Source organism: Melospiza melodia, chromosome 1 (assembly GCF_035770615.1).
Source record: "Melospiza melodia melodia isolate bMelMel2 chromosome 1, bMelMel2.pri, whole genome shotgun sequence".
In the NCBI taxonomy this organism is placed as follows: domain Eukaryota; kingdom Metazoa; phylum Chordata; class Aves; order Passeriformes; family Passerellidae; genus Melospiza; species Melospiza melodia.
Window position 1 is genome coordinate 9,787,085 of NC_086194.1, and position 13,736 is coordinate 9,800,820.

General features: G+C 39.3%; 1 protein-coding gene across 1 annotated transcript in view; it reads right to left on the reverse strand.

The window, feature by feature from the left end:
* Nucleotides 1-13,736, reverse strand: part of PTPRN2 (protein tyrosine phosphatase receptor type N2) — a 636,567-nt gene that overhangs the window by 163,287 nt on the left and 459,544 nt on the right. The window lies entirely within an intron of this gene.

Sequence of the window (13,736 nt, forward strand, 5' to 3'; positions counted from 1 at the left end):
CCATCTCAAAGCAAGTGTTGCTGCTCTGGAAAGGTCCCTGTGGGAGAAGGCAGGTCCACACCATGGCTGAGCAGCTGCATTAGACACCACAGTATTCTAATGTAATTAGAAAACAGCTGGGAAGGAATAGTCAATTGTTTTTTGGCAGTCACGGCCAATTTTGCACCAATGCAAATGATGAATCAAATCCTGCAAGTTTACAATATCTGCTGAGAGCATAACAGCAGAAGCCATGCTAATGATTTTAAATCTTGTTTATGCCATTTTTGGCTGATGGACTAGTCCCCTGTCCCCAAGAGGCCTCCAGTGTGAAGGAATTCCCACACACTGCACCATAACACCTATGGGCAGGGGAGAGGAGAGCCAATCAGTAGGGTGTGAAAATCAGGCAGCCACCTTTCAGCCACAACTAAACAGTGTGTTCTTCTTTTCTGGAGCAAAACCCATGCTGTTGAGCCATGCATTACCCAGCCTTGGCAAATAAACATAAAATTTTCAAGAGAGATACACAAAGTATCCCTTACAACCAGGCTGCTCCTCCCTGGTTATCCAACCCAGTCCACCCACTATAGAGCAATGCATCAGAAACAGCCATGCAGGAGAAGAGTGTTATTCCTTTAAACATGTTACACATACCAGTTCTTTTAACAAATATTTACTTCTTTTAAGGCTATCAGACACGGTCTGTAAACTATCAACCTCTCCTAAAATATGTGCAACTTTACTATCTCAGTGAGGATGATAATCCCTAGGGCCACATCCTCTTGCTGTGGCCCCTCACATGATCTTTCCAAATTATTGCATGTGTCAGCTGGGATTGAAAATGCTTCATAGGAGGATAACTGCTAAAAATATATTTTTGTGTTTGTAGCAGTTCCTGTTAACATGAACAAATGGAAACCACTTAGCAATGTTTGCATAAGTGCAAACTTTGAGATAAAGATGTTAGAAACAACATTTCAAAATGGCCCTTTGCCCTTCTTGTTCTGGCCCAAAAATAGCTGCATGTAAGTCTTGAGAAGGCAGTACTTTTGGCCAGATAGTCAATAATTTTAATAGAACTAGCATGGGACAGAACTGCCATCCAAAAATGGATTCATGTTTAATCTGGTAATCTGATCCCATATGGCACTTTAAAGAGTGGGAGGAATTAGTGTTTGCTGCTTAAAGAAATTACCCAGAAACTGACTGCTGAAGACAGACCAAATAGTACCTCATCAGCATTCAGTGTGAAAAAGGCAAACAACACAGGAACAAGAGAAGTTAAAAGGTGAGCCAGCAAAGAAAGCCAAAATTTGTTCCTGCATGGCTGAGAAAGGGATAACAATCAGATTTTAAAGGCAATCTCACAAAGTACTGGATATAAATAAAGAGGAATTAGAATATATTGCACAAGAGGATAGAAGACAGTTTTAAAACCAAAGATAACAATAAGGCAAGCACATCTGTAAATGCCCATTTACCTTCTCTGCAGTTCTGAGGTGTTAAGAATGTGGGATTTTGTCCCATAGTTATTCCTAATCATGCAAATTCCTAATCACAAACTTGGTTCTGACACTTAACTGGGCTTTATGGCACAGTTTCAGGACACATTTCTGGGAGGCAAAATAGGCCAATGTGGCTCTTTCTCTTTGTCCCTCAGTCCTGCAGTTGTTTGTCTGTGTGACCTTGTGATGAACTACATCAAGAAACTGAACTTACAACCATTCCTGTTAAAGAACCACAAGAAAAGGCTGAATATAGTTTTAATAGAGCTGAGGTCAACCAGTTCATCTATAGCCCTGCAAAAAGTGGCAATGGCACAACTGAGGAGCCACCCCTGGAGTGAACAGTTGGAGCTAAATGGAATAAACAGATGGAGTTGAAGAGGAGAAAAGCGGGAACAGCTCACGCTGCCTCTGATGCCAAGAGCGACGTCCGCAGAAACACAGCCTCAGAGCTCCCAGTTTGTGCTGTCTCTGGAAGTGTGTTCATATCTGCATAAACACAGTAAATACAGCCTTTGTGCTAAAAAAGAATTGTAATGGCCAGAGAATAAAAATAGCTGAGGGATGAAATGTGATGAACATCCAGAACACTTCAGATTTGGGCAGGCAGAAGAATAATGTCATGATGCCTTTTCTGTTCTTCATCTATCAGGAGGCTCAGCTAGCCTGACCTGCCCCATGTTGGCAAACCTCCTTTCATGACTTCCACCTTTCACTTGGCCCATCCCCAAAAAATCCTACAAGATATGAGGAGCCCTTCTGTTTTACTGAAATTAAGGAAACTGAAAGGCACCAAAACAATGGCTAGCAAAGTTTCAGATAAACCAGCGCATAGTTTGTGGCTTGCAAAAGTATTGGGTGTTTCTATAACTTGACATGGACATGTAGCATAGGTTAAAAACCAAAGAAAAGCTATTTTCACCCTTCACACCTCTCTGGAAAAGAAAGCATTTAGCAGAACAAAATGGTTGTTGTAAAATGAAATAAGATGTGACTGTTCCCATATGGGGATTACACAAAATAGACCCCTAAAGAATTATTCTGATGCTTACTTCTGGGGCAAGAATGCAGGATTTATCTGTAAAACCAGCTCAGACCAGGGCAGTGCAGTGGCTAATGAAACCCATGCCAATATATGTCCAAATCCTTTCCTTTGTGTCACCAGTTCAAGCACACCAATTTGTGACAGAGCTCTGAAATGAAAAATCACAGCCCAGTGCACAGAGATAATATAGACAATAACTAAGCTTTTGCTGCGTGCTTATGCACACATGCAACACCCAGCATTCAGCTCAGGCAGAGCTTGGCTGGCTCACCAAAGGCAAAAGCCCTGAAATAAAGAATCCAAATTGGGGGGAGAAAAAACATAAACCTCTTATGTGCAAGCTATAAATAAAAAAACTCACAATACTTTTCAAGTTTTATCCTGTGGTTCTGAACAGTCACAGGCTCTGGGTTCTGCACCAATGTCCAACAGCAGGATAGTGCTATGGTACTATATCCTTAATGGATACACTTTTCTATTTATATATATTCTCTCTTTAGATAATATTTTCTTTATCTATTTGCTCTTTTCTCCTTATTTTATAAAAATAATTTGCAGAATAAAACATTCTTTGTTTTGTTTAGGTGATAGTTGAGTGAGAGGGAGGACAATATCCCTTTTTCTCTAAAAATTCAAAAATCCTTGAGTGAGATTCCCTAAAATTAAATATAACATAAGTGCCATAGCAACTTAAGTGTCCTCACTTAATCACGCAAGTTTTCACAGTCCATGGCTAGTCTGGGTGTCAGAGCAGCATCCAGCAGCTCTGCACATTTTAGAAACTTCTTTGATGAATGAAAAAACCCCAAACCCTAGCACATTTATGAGAAGAGTATTTACTCCCCAAGGGGGTAAATCAATACAGGTGTCTGTGCATGTTCAGCCTTGCCTGCCCCTTAATACATTTTTCTATCTGTGAGATGCAAAAGTGCAACCAACTCTCGGGGTCCCTTTCACTAAGGACTGGCCACTTCTGGCAGTTCCCCACTCTCATGCCACACCAGACACATTTACATGATTTTACATGGATATAGATTCAGGCAGAAAGGTTATGATTTTCCAGGCTGGATTGAGCCAGGCTAGAGGCCTTTCCTAATTAAAAGCACCCAGGTATCACCAGGGACCTCTTCCAGGCTGTACTCGATTGTCCTTCTTCCATTTCCCCTTTCCCTCCTCTAAAGGCCTTGTTTAACTCTTTGCAGAAAAATGACAATAGGTGTACTGAGCTGACATAAAGGCAATTTCCCTACACTCACATTCTTTGTGCTCAGTTCAGCCAAGATTTCCTTATTTCACCCAAGAGAAAGGCAAAGAACACATTCCTAAAGCCAGCATTTCATTTGCCCAGCAGTCTATTGGGTTCTGCCACTATTAGAATGTCCAGCTCACTAACAGCAGCGTTCACTTTCCATCAACTTTTGCAATAAAGTGTTTATTGACAGGTCAGAAAGGAAAAATGGCTGATTAAATAAACCAGAGCAACTGTAACCATAATCCTTTGCTGAACATACCCCAGAAGTGTCCTTCACGTTCTGCAGTGTGATCAAGAATGTTAATAAATTACGGTTTTTATTTCAGGATTTGGCTAAAATAAGGATGATATCCTGCCTTTTTTTGACTGCAGTATTATTTTTTTATAGTCCTTAGATTGTGTCCCTTGTTTGTGTTCTTTCCTGTTCAGGAGTTCAAGTTCTAATGACTTTCTAAGTGTCAAATAGAAATATCACCACTTTGCATCCCTGAAAGGAATCACATCAAGAAATCAAAAGGTTAAACTCTATTATCGGGAAAGATCAAGTTCCACTTGTATCTCTGCAAGTTGACTGCTTTTATGCAAGTTCACATTATTACTTAATATGAGAAGCACAGCCTAGAGATGGGACAGGAGATGTGCAAGACGTGTCATGAAAAAGTTGGAATTAATGGATGGGTCTCATCAATCTCATCTTGTATTTGTGATGAAGACAGTGCAAAGTGAATATACACCTTTAATAAGAAAGAGAATGTCAAAAACATGACAGTTATAAATCCAAGGTCAACTGTAGCCTTCAAGGAGTTTTCTTAAGCAGTAGTGATGGATTCTCAAATTGCTAAAAGTTTTACATAAACCAGCTTGACACGAAATTACCACATGTTCCACAGCATAAGAGTTTCAAGGCTTTCAGCACAGACATCTGAAGGAGATTATAGAACCTTGGCCTCATTCTTGGCAGCCATATTAGTGAAGCCATGAAAGGTTTCCCAAAACCAGGAATGCTAAATTTTGCCAAACAGTGGCCATCATTTTCTTTTATAAACAACAGCTTAGTCTAAGTCAAAGCCCATAAAACTCTTGACAACATTACCAATGACTTTCAGAGAAAACCCATAATGTCCTTTTCGTATTGGAGGCCATGTAAGCATCCCACACCTCCATACACTGGCAAAGTTCAGCAGCTTTTTCAAGCTAGTATACAGCAACTATTTAACAATTTAGAGCAAACCTACACTTTTCTTTAAAAGCAAATGCAAAGTCTACTCTAAAACAGCATTTCCAGGGTTATTTTAGGTGGGTACAATATAATCACTTTCACAGTTTAACAGCATATGTTTTGCCTTCAATCTCTATATAGTCCCTCTGAGAACACAGCCTTACATAACTCTTTTTTAAAATTATTATTTTAAAGATGGTCCCTCAAAAAGCTTTACCTTGTTCTCCCACAGCTCTCTCAGTAAATCCCAAAGTCTCTAAAATCCATGTAAAGTCTCCAGCTTTCAGGGAATGACACAGCAGTTCAGAATAGGTTTTCCAGAAAAGAAACCTTCATGCTGCTGGCATTAAGCACTGCTCTTTGCTTCAGTTCCTGTAACTTCCCAGTTTCATCTTCCTCCCCAAATCAGCCATCATTATCTCTACACTGTTAACACTGCAGCTCATTAGTTGCAGTAGTAGGCAACCTAGATCTGTATTTTCCTCCTTCTACTGGTTTTCCATTATTCTCTGCCCATCCAAGTGTGTTTGTTCATTTCTGGCTCTTCTACAGGAGTTCATTCATGGCAAATCAGAGGACAGATGTTAGACACCAGAGCAGACAGATATAAATATATGTAGGATTCCTCCCAATTTCCTTTATGAGAGATTCTTTTCCCCAGCATATATTGGGAACTAAATGAGGAAAGCAAAAATACAAATATTAATTCTGCAGAATTACCAGAACAGAGCATTAACACTTGTACCATGCCTTATACTGGCATCATTTATAGAACAGCACATCCAAGAACTGCAGCATGTGTCATGGTCTTATTTCTAGCCACAGATTCCAAATTTTAAATCTAGTCTGAAAGACAATTTCTGTGGGCAACCCATCTTCTACTCAAAGGAGCCCAACTTTTGGTGCAGTCTCTTTTCAGGGGACCTGATCCTTCGCTGCCTTGCCTCAATATCGATACTTTTGCACAAAAGGTAAAATGTGCTACTCTTCCTGCTGTAACACTCACTCCACTCTCCCCTCCTGCTGAGCAGGTGAAAATGAACAAAGAAGCTGCAAGGCTGCAGTGCTATAAATCCTTACACTTGCATTTCCAAATTGTTTCTATCAGAAACATAGCATTTAAAAGTCCTAGAAGAGAAGAGGTTATTTTTAAAGACAAAAAAATTAAAATTTTCTGTCAACATTTCAAAAATTCAAAGAGTCCTGTATAATTTTAATAGTATTTTTTACATTTGATGAAATTCTGAAAATAATAGTTACACTTTGAAAAAACCCAATATTATTAGCCTTAATAAAGTTTTTCAAGCATTTCCTTTCTTGGAAATATATTTTAGAGTTTTGGTTGAAGGAATAAAAAAAGTACCCTTTCCTTGTTTGACTTTTGTCGTGAATGAATTTGATCCTCATTCCACCCACTGTGTCCCCTCTGCTTCTCCTTGAAGCTCCTAAATGAGCTCTGGAGTGATCATGGCAAGGGGCTTGCCGGGCAATGGCAGCCAGAGGCAGCAGGGGGGGCTCACACATAGGGTTACTTTGCTGGCCTTGCATATTTTCATCTTCATTTTCACTCTTTACTGATGGTAATGGCAGAAGACAGAATTTCCATAGCAGTATTAAACTTTGGAACCTAAATTTTCTGATAATTTTCCTTGGAATTTCTGTACATGAATGCTTTTGATGATAATTTATATCTATTTCTTGCATCGAGACATTCATCAGTAAATCTCAAAGCACTTTAGAAAGGAGATCAATGTCATTATCATCATTTTGAAATTAGCTTACCAAGAGATTATTATTTCTGGTACAACGTGATTGCTGTATAAAAGCAGTATGAGTGCAATGGCATTTGCCTTTGTGCCATAATCTTAACACTGCTATCTAAAGATTTCTTCAGCCAAATCAGAATAAGACTGACTTAGTCTTTTCTTCTATCTTGGAAAAAAAAAAAAAACCCTCACAAAAACAACAAAGGAAGGATTGAAAGAAATATGAGCCTTTTGACTAAAGGAAGAAATACAAGTTAACATTACTATATATTTTACTTAAATCCAGACATATAATTCCGAAAAGACTGACAGACATCAAAAAGAACCACATTCACTAAAGGAAAGCTTTGCTGCTTGAAGGCTTGCTGAGCCCTGTCCTTCACAGAAAGGGCTTCACTGATACCTTGTGGGAAAACTGGCCCAATCTTGAACAACACTGTGCTTTCTCTCTCTAAAGAGAAAATCCAGAGGCCTTCAGAGAATTTCATGCTAAAATGCCATATAGAGAAGTGTTTGCTGTTTGCCATTCTGCTGCAATGCATCCATGTCACAGCTTAAATGTTACCCTCACAGTGCAATGCAAAACTCAGGCAAGCCCCAAGACCTCCTTGCAAGACAGGGAAGAGGAAAGGAAAACAAAAAAGTAACAGCAGTCAAAGGATCTCTGAGCAGTATATTCTTTTATGAACCCCCTTAGTACAGCACAGTTCTACTCTGAATTTTTGCATATTTTTTGCAATAAGTGCATGAGAAAAAACGTTAAAGAGAAACCTATAATGGTTAGTCAGAAATCACAATTTTTGCACTGCCAAAAGAAAAAATATGGACAAATATGTGCTTAGAAATGAAGAAATATGTATTGTAAATAAAAATGAAAGGTGTGGGGTTTAATAACTTGACTGTTTCTACCATTCAAGTATTAGCCTCAAAACAAAAAGGACACAGAGCAAGAGAAAGTTCTGTAAATTTTTCAATATTCTTCATTAGACTCCATCACTCACAGCCCCCAGAGTGAACTGCATCATCAAATCAATTGCACCAAAGCCTCCTCTGATTTATGAAAGGCCTCACCATGGAGTTTTCATATAGTGGTTATTTAAGCACTGAAAAGTCTTACCTATAGATCCTCAAGTAATTACACACTGAGAAAGCTCAGGCAAAGCAGACTTTCAGCAAAGGGAGGCCACTTGTAGGAACAAAAGCCTTTTTACAGCTGAAATCAGGCATGTATTACAGGTTTGTGTTTTTATAGGGCTGCATTAAGAGCTGAGCCCCAAGACTAGCACAAAATGACAGCAAAGGGACTTTTCCAGTGATAAATCTGAAGAGATATAAAGGCATTTCCAGGACCATCACTATGACAAAATCCAGGTACAGGTTTTTCCTTCACAACTCTGTTTAAATAATCATTTGGTAACCTGTGATGGCACACATACATTTGCATATAGTAGGTGCTACAAACATCACCTTTCTACTGTTCAGTTGGAATTTTTATTTTTAATGTTCTCATCTCCTTTATTTCCCACCCCCACCAGCACAGTCAAAAAGAACAGCCAAGTTTCTGCTTACAGGATTAGGATCTGCTGCACTCCTGCTTATGGCATTTGGGATTCCAGGGGAGGTTCTCAGCCTCCACACTCATGGACCACTGTGTCGTAATGGCCTGGGTAAAAAGAATGCTCATCCCTTTTCTCTGAAACCTGTCCTTCAAACACAGCAGAAATGGAGCTTTACCCACTCTGCCACAGAGTAAAAACAGCATCAGCATCCTTGTCTTCACCACTGGAAACTATTTTCCCCCTTCCCTTCCCTCTGTCCAAAGTCTCTCTAAAAAATGAGTTGGAAAAGTGAATCAGCCTTCACCCCTTCAGAGAATGGAAAAAGACCATGTTTATATGCTTTATACCCTTTTAAAAAATTTATACACAGTTTATAAGCGTCAACACATGTTTACACTCATTTTTAGGAGGGTGGGCAAACAGAAATTTGCAGGATCTTTGCACCAAACTCAAACAAACATAACCCCTCTGGTCAGCTTCAATCAGCTTGGATGGCTGCTGTACACTCACTGATATTTTGGAAAAATTGCTGTATTTTGTGACTCCCAGAGAAATCCACACCCTCTCAACAGCAACACCTAAATTGATCTACTATGCTTCAGAGCTAGCTGAAAAATAGTTACACATCATCAAGTTATATAGAAACATATTTAATATATATGTTAAATCTCCACCAAAATGCAAAATTTAACACAGAAGAGTGAACTATTGCATCTCTGTGATGCACCTCAGGGGGCAACTCATGTGAGTCACAAGGCATTATGAAGGCACTGGTTTAGTTCTTACCTCTGCTGCTTATACACAGGGATATATTAATAAAATTACCATTTCATTGATGTCCCAGGACCTACAGCTACTTATAGGTGTCCTATTGTCTACAATTATTCCAAGTAATTAAATATCAGAGACTGTGTGATTCAAAGATTTATCTCTGGTTAAAATCTACCAAAACGAAGTCCCCCAGCTGCTGCATCCTAGCCATTGTCAAAGAAAATCTTAACCAAGGCCCCATTTGATTAGAAAGCACAAACTAGTGCATTATGGGGAGATTGGGAGGAAGATGAGGTACTCAAGAGGAAAAAAAAAAAAGCTAAAAAGATCTATAACTGTCTGCAGGTGGGCTTAATAAAACATCCTTGAGTTTTAACCTGCATCAAGGCTAAGAACTAGCATGCAGCCAACCTGATTTAAGTTAGCAGAACACTTTTATTTTAAAATATTTTTTGAGTAAAACATTTTGAATTAGATTTTTTAGTCAAAAGTAAGAGAAAGCCAGAATTAATGTTGCTATTCTGAACAAAACCTTCTTGCAAACTGAAAAGGAAAGGTATTTTGAAATGGTAGTCCACATGAATTTGCACTGTACTTGTGTTTATACAGACCACTGTCTTCTGTCTTCTCCTGGGTCACCTAGCAGATGCTCTGAATGTTTATGAACACATTGTCCTTTGGAAGCTGAAACCTCATGAAGTCTTAAGATAGGATTTTCAAAAGATTGAATCTCTAAGTCCATTTAGGATCTTTCCTATAAACCCTAATCCTAACTGCTTGATGGGGCTTTTCTCTGGATACCCTATCTTTACTATTTTTAAAATATAAAGTAGCAGAGCTGAGGTTTGGCCTCATCTAATAGAACTCAGAATAAAAATGCAGCATCTGGTCACCAAGATTTTGCTCTCAAAAGTGACTGATTTGTCACAGATCAACTTGCAATTTGTTTTGGGGAAATCAAAATGCCACAGTGCTTTCCAGCAGGTGTGACTCACTCACTGCTTTCTCCCAGTGACCTTCCAGTGGCAAAATCACCATCAGGGTTGGCACTGGGTGTACTGGCTTCCCTGCAGCTGCTACTCCTGCACTGTTAATGACCTGTGCTGGTGTTGTATCACACAGAATGGCTGTGCCACGAGGCTCCCTGTGGCCTGAGGGATGCTGTAGCTCTCCAGCAGCACATCCATTACCTGATGTCAGACAGCACTGTCTCCAAGAGCAGCAGCATCCATCAGCAGCCATGAGTTAGGGAAAAAAGCAGCTGTTTCCAAATCTTTTTGATATGATGTGCAATACACTCAAGCAAACCTCCCTTCCTCTCCCCTGGGATATATTATAAATATTATGAATTTGTATTATTAATACTGTATGAGTGTTGGAATATTTACTGTAAGTGTGGGGCCTTAACATTTGTACAACTCAAGTGTGTCTAGGGAATCTCTCACTAAGTGCTGATATGCAACTGCTTCTAGATAAGTGTAAATATCACAGGACAAGATTTCATAATAGTTTAAGACAGAAAGTAAAAAAATGTTGCATTATCCTACAGGGCTGATGCTGGAAAGTATGCAGCTGTATGACAGGCAGCTGAGGGGAAATTTTGACAGGGCATTAGGCAGCCAGTGTAGCAGAAGTGTAATAAGATCGTTAACGAACAAGATATCAATAGGCTTTTAATTTCTGCACCTGAAATACTGTAAAATGCTCTCTCTAACGTGAGGTTTTTCAGGGAAGGATGTCAACTACTCACTAATCAAAGCTACTTTCTGCAGCAGTGCCGTGCCTCACAAACCACCCTTTAAGAAAGTGTTCCTGATTTACTTGTGAATCAAATTGCTCTCACAGTCCAATGTGGGATGGCTGTAATGGGAGAAAGCAACAAGGGAGGACACCTACTGATACATTACTTTTCTATTTTATTAGCAGGAACCGTGTTAAAGCCAATTAAATTTCATAGAACTGAGATCAGTTGCTCTCTTCTGGAGATTCCTGTGAAGGTTTAAAGCTAAAATGAAGAGTCTCCCACAGAAACCGTTAATTATAATTGTTCTTAATAAAGAGGGAGCACAAATGCAACCAGAATTTGAAACTAGTGCTGCTGATTTGGCAGGTCCGCTAACAAAGTTTTGTCTGCAAAGTCTGTTCTCAAAACTGACTTTAATAGTCCAGTAACATCAAAGCTGCTCATCACAAGCAAGACTATTTTCTGATTTCCAGTGCACATAAATGTACAACATTTTTAGTTAACTAGAAATTTCTGTCAACACTTGGTATTTCATATTTCCAGCTACCAAGACCAGGAAATGGCCATTGAAATGCATTTTTCTCTTTTTGATGCAACGCACAGACTGTTCTACTGGACCTTTCATAATTACTTGTGAAACAGGTATATTCTCAATTGTTTGTAGTTTAAAACATTCAAGAAAATTAACCTAGAAGAAAGTTTAAACTAAATTCCTAAATATATATATAGTTCATTCTTTTGGAAATAACAACCTTTTAGTTTTATTAATAATTAAACACCCCCTTTAGTCAAATTTCCTCCCCTGCTCCCTTCCCCCCAAAATGAAAAATTGCATTTGCCAATTTTTTGTTTGTCATTCTTGAGAAAACATGATCAGCTGTTGCTCCAGTAAAGAACAGCCATACTTGTAAAGCTGCAAGTGTTTCATGGTTCACTCAAAATAATGCTCAGGAGAAGGAAAAGCCAGACTACACCAATGTATTATCACCAAGCTGCCTGCAACAGCTGCAAAATTCTTTCTAACCTCAGCATACTCCAGCTTTTAGCTTTTGGGAGCTGCCACCCACCTTCTCACACATGCCAAGTCATCACTTCAAACTCTCCTATAGTTTCAAAAAATCAGTCTAAAAAATCCTCTCATTTTAAAAATTGTGTGGAAATTTGCTTCTATCACCACCACAGTCTCCCTCTCTTCTCCTGTTTATTTCCCACTTTGTTCTGATAATTTTTGATCACTGGGCATATTTCTGCTCTGTGGCACAAGTTCTACAGCCTTACACTGGACTCTTTCAACCCAAACCTAACTGCCACATCAGCCTCCTCTTTGGATTTCACTCCCTTGGACCTACCCCACCCTGCTTTGTCTTGGTTTCCCATCTCTTCCCTCTGCAGACTTTTTGCTTTTTACATTTATACTTATGTGTGTGTATATATATATGCATAGAAAAATGAACATATAGAGATATCTTAAATAAATATACATAGATATCTTAAATAATCTGATTTTTTTTTCTTGTGGGAAAAAAAACATTCATACCATTAGAAGAGTTCAGAACAAGATTCTGATGCAATTCCCAGTCCAAAAATGTGAGTGGTGGTGAGTAGAGGTGTAGTGTCCCCTTTCTGCTCTGTCATAATCTTATTTCTCCTACACAAAGGGTTCACACTGTAGTAGTCTGAATGTACCATGCAGTAGTATGAGCTCCCTAGCTGCCACCTTCTGGAAGAACACGTGCCACAAACTGCTTTGAAATTAGTTTCTACTTATTCATACATTTGGCACTTTAAAGCTGTGTATATAATTTAATACAAAAATATAAAATCAATACTGATTTAGTTCCAACTATAAAGCAAGTTGAGCACAGATCAATTTTCATAACATGCTTATAATCATTTAAACACCAACTGATGCCTGATACAAAAATCAGAGGAGCATTTTGCTGGTTGCTGACTTATGGAAATAGATTATTTCTGTGAGATTAGGACTCTACATTCAGTAAAACAGAGCCTTCACCTTACAATCCTCTTCCTCCCCAACACTGCTCTGTTAGGGTCACTGTACAAGAAGCACTGGATAAGGACTTCACAAAGAACTAATATACTCCAGCATTTTATGCAGGATTAGCAATTTTTCAGTTCCAGAAGCTTCCACAGAGCTGTCGACCTGAAATTACATAATCCCAAAAAGGCTGGATTAGGTGGGCTATACAAAATTTACTTTTTAGGGCTGCCAGGGACAATATGGGTCAGCCTCTGCAAGCACTGCCAAGGCTCAGTGACCACAGGCCTTGCACTGTTGAGTATGAATCAATAAAATGGAGACAACTGGGTCGCTTTCTGGGCACAGGGACCCATTTTCATGGGGTTCCCAGTGAGTTCTTGTAAAAGAAATAATCTGAGTACTAACAGAAAGGCATTCCATCACAATTGAGAAAGCCTTGTAAATTGTTAGTCCAGAGTCAGCTCCCATGGGGAACACCTCGTTCTCAAACACATCATCAGCCTCTAACTTGCTGTATCTGCTGCTGTTAAACAGAGTCCTGGGCTTCTGGGATATCCCTGTGCCCTTTGGGCTGGAGCCTCCCTCCAGCTGACCTGGGACATGGAACCAGAATCAAATCCACAAGGAAGGAAGCTGCCCAGAGGTAGCTCATCACCTCTTGCTGCAAAAGGCAGATGTTTGCACCTCTGGCTTAGACTTAAAATTCACCCTGGAGGTGAATGTGATAGAATGTTCCTGGGCAGCCAGAGTCTTGTGAGGAAAGGGACCACGTGTTCACCAAGATGAGAAGAGACAGCAAAAGGTTCCAATTCTTCAGGACTGATTTCTATGACAGTGCTAAATACTAACCTCAGTGCAGTAACCACTCATTTAGTGAACACTCAGCAATGG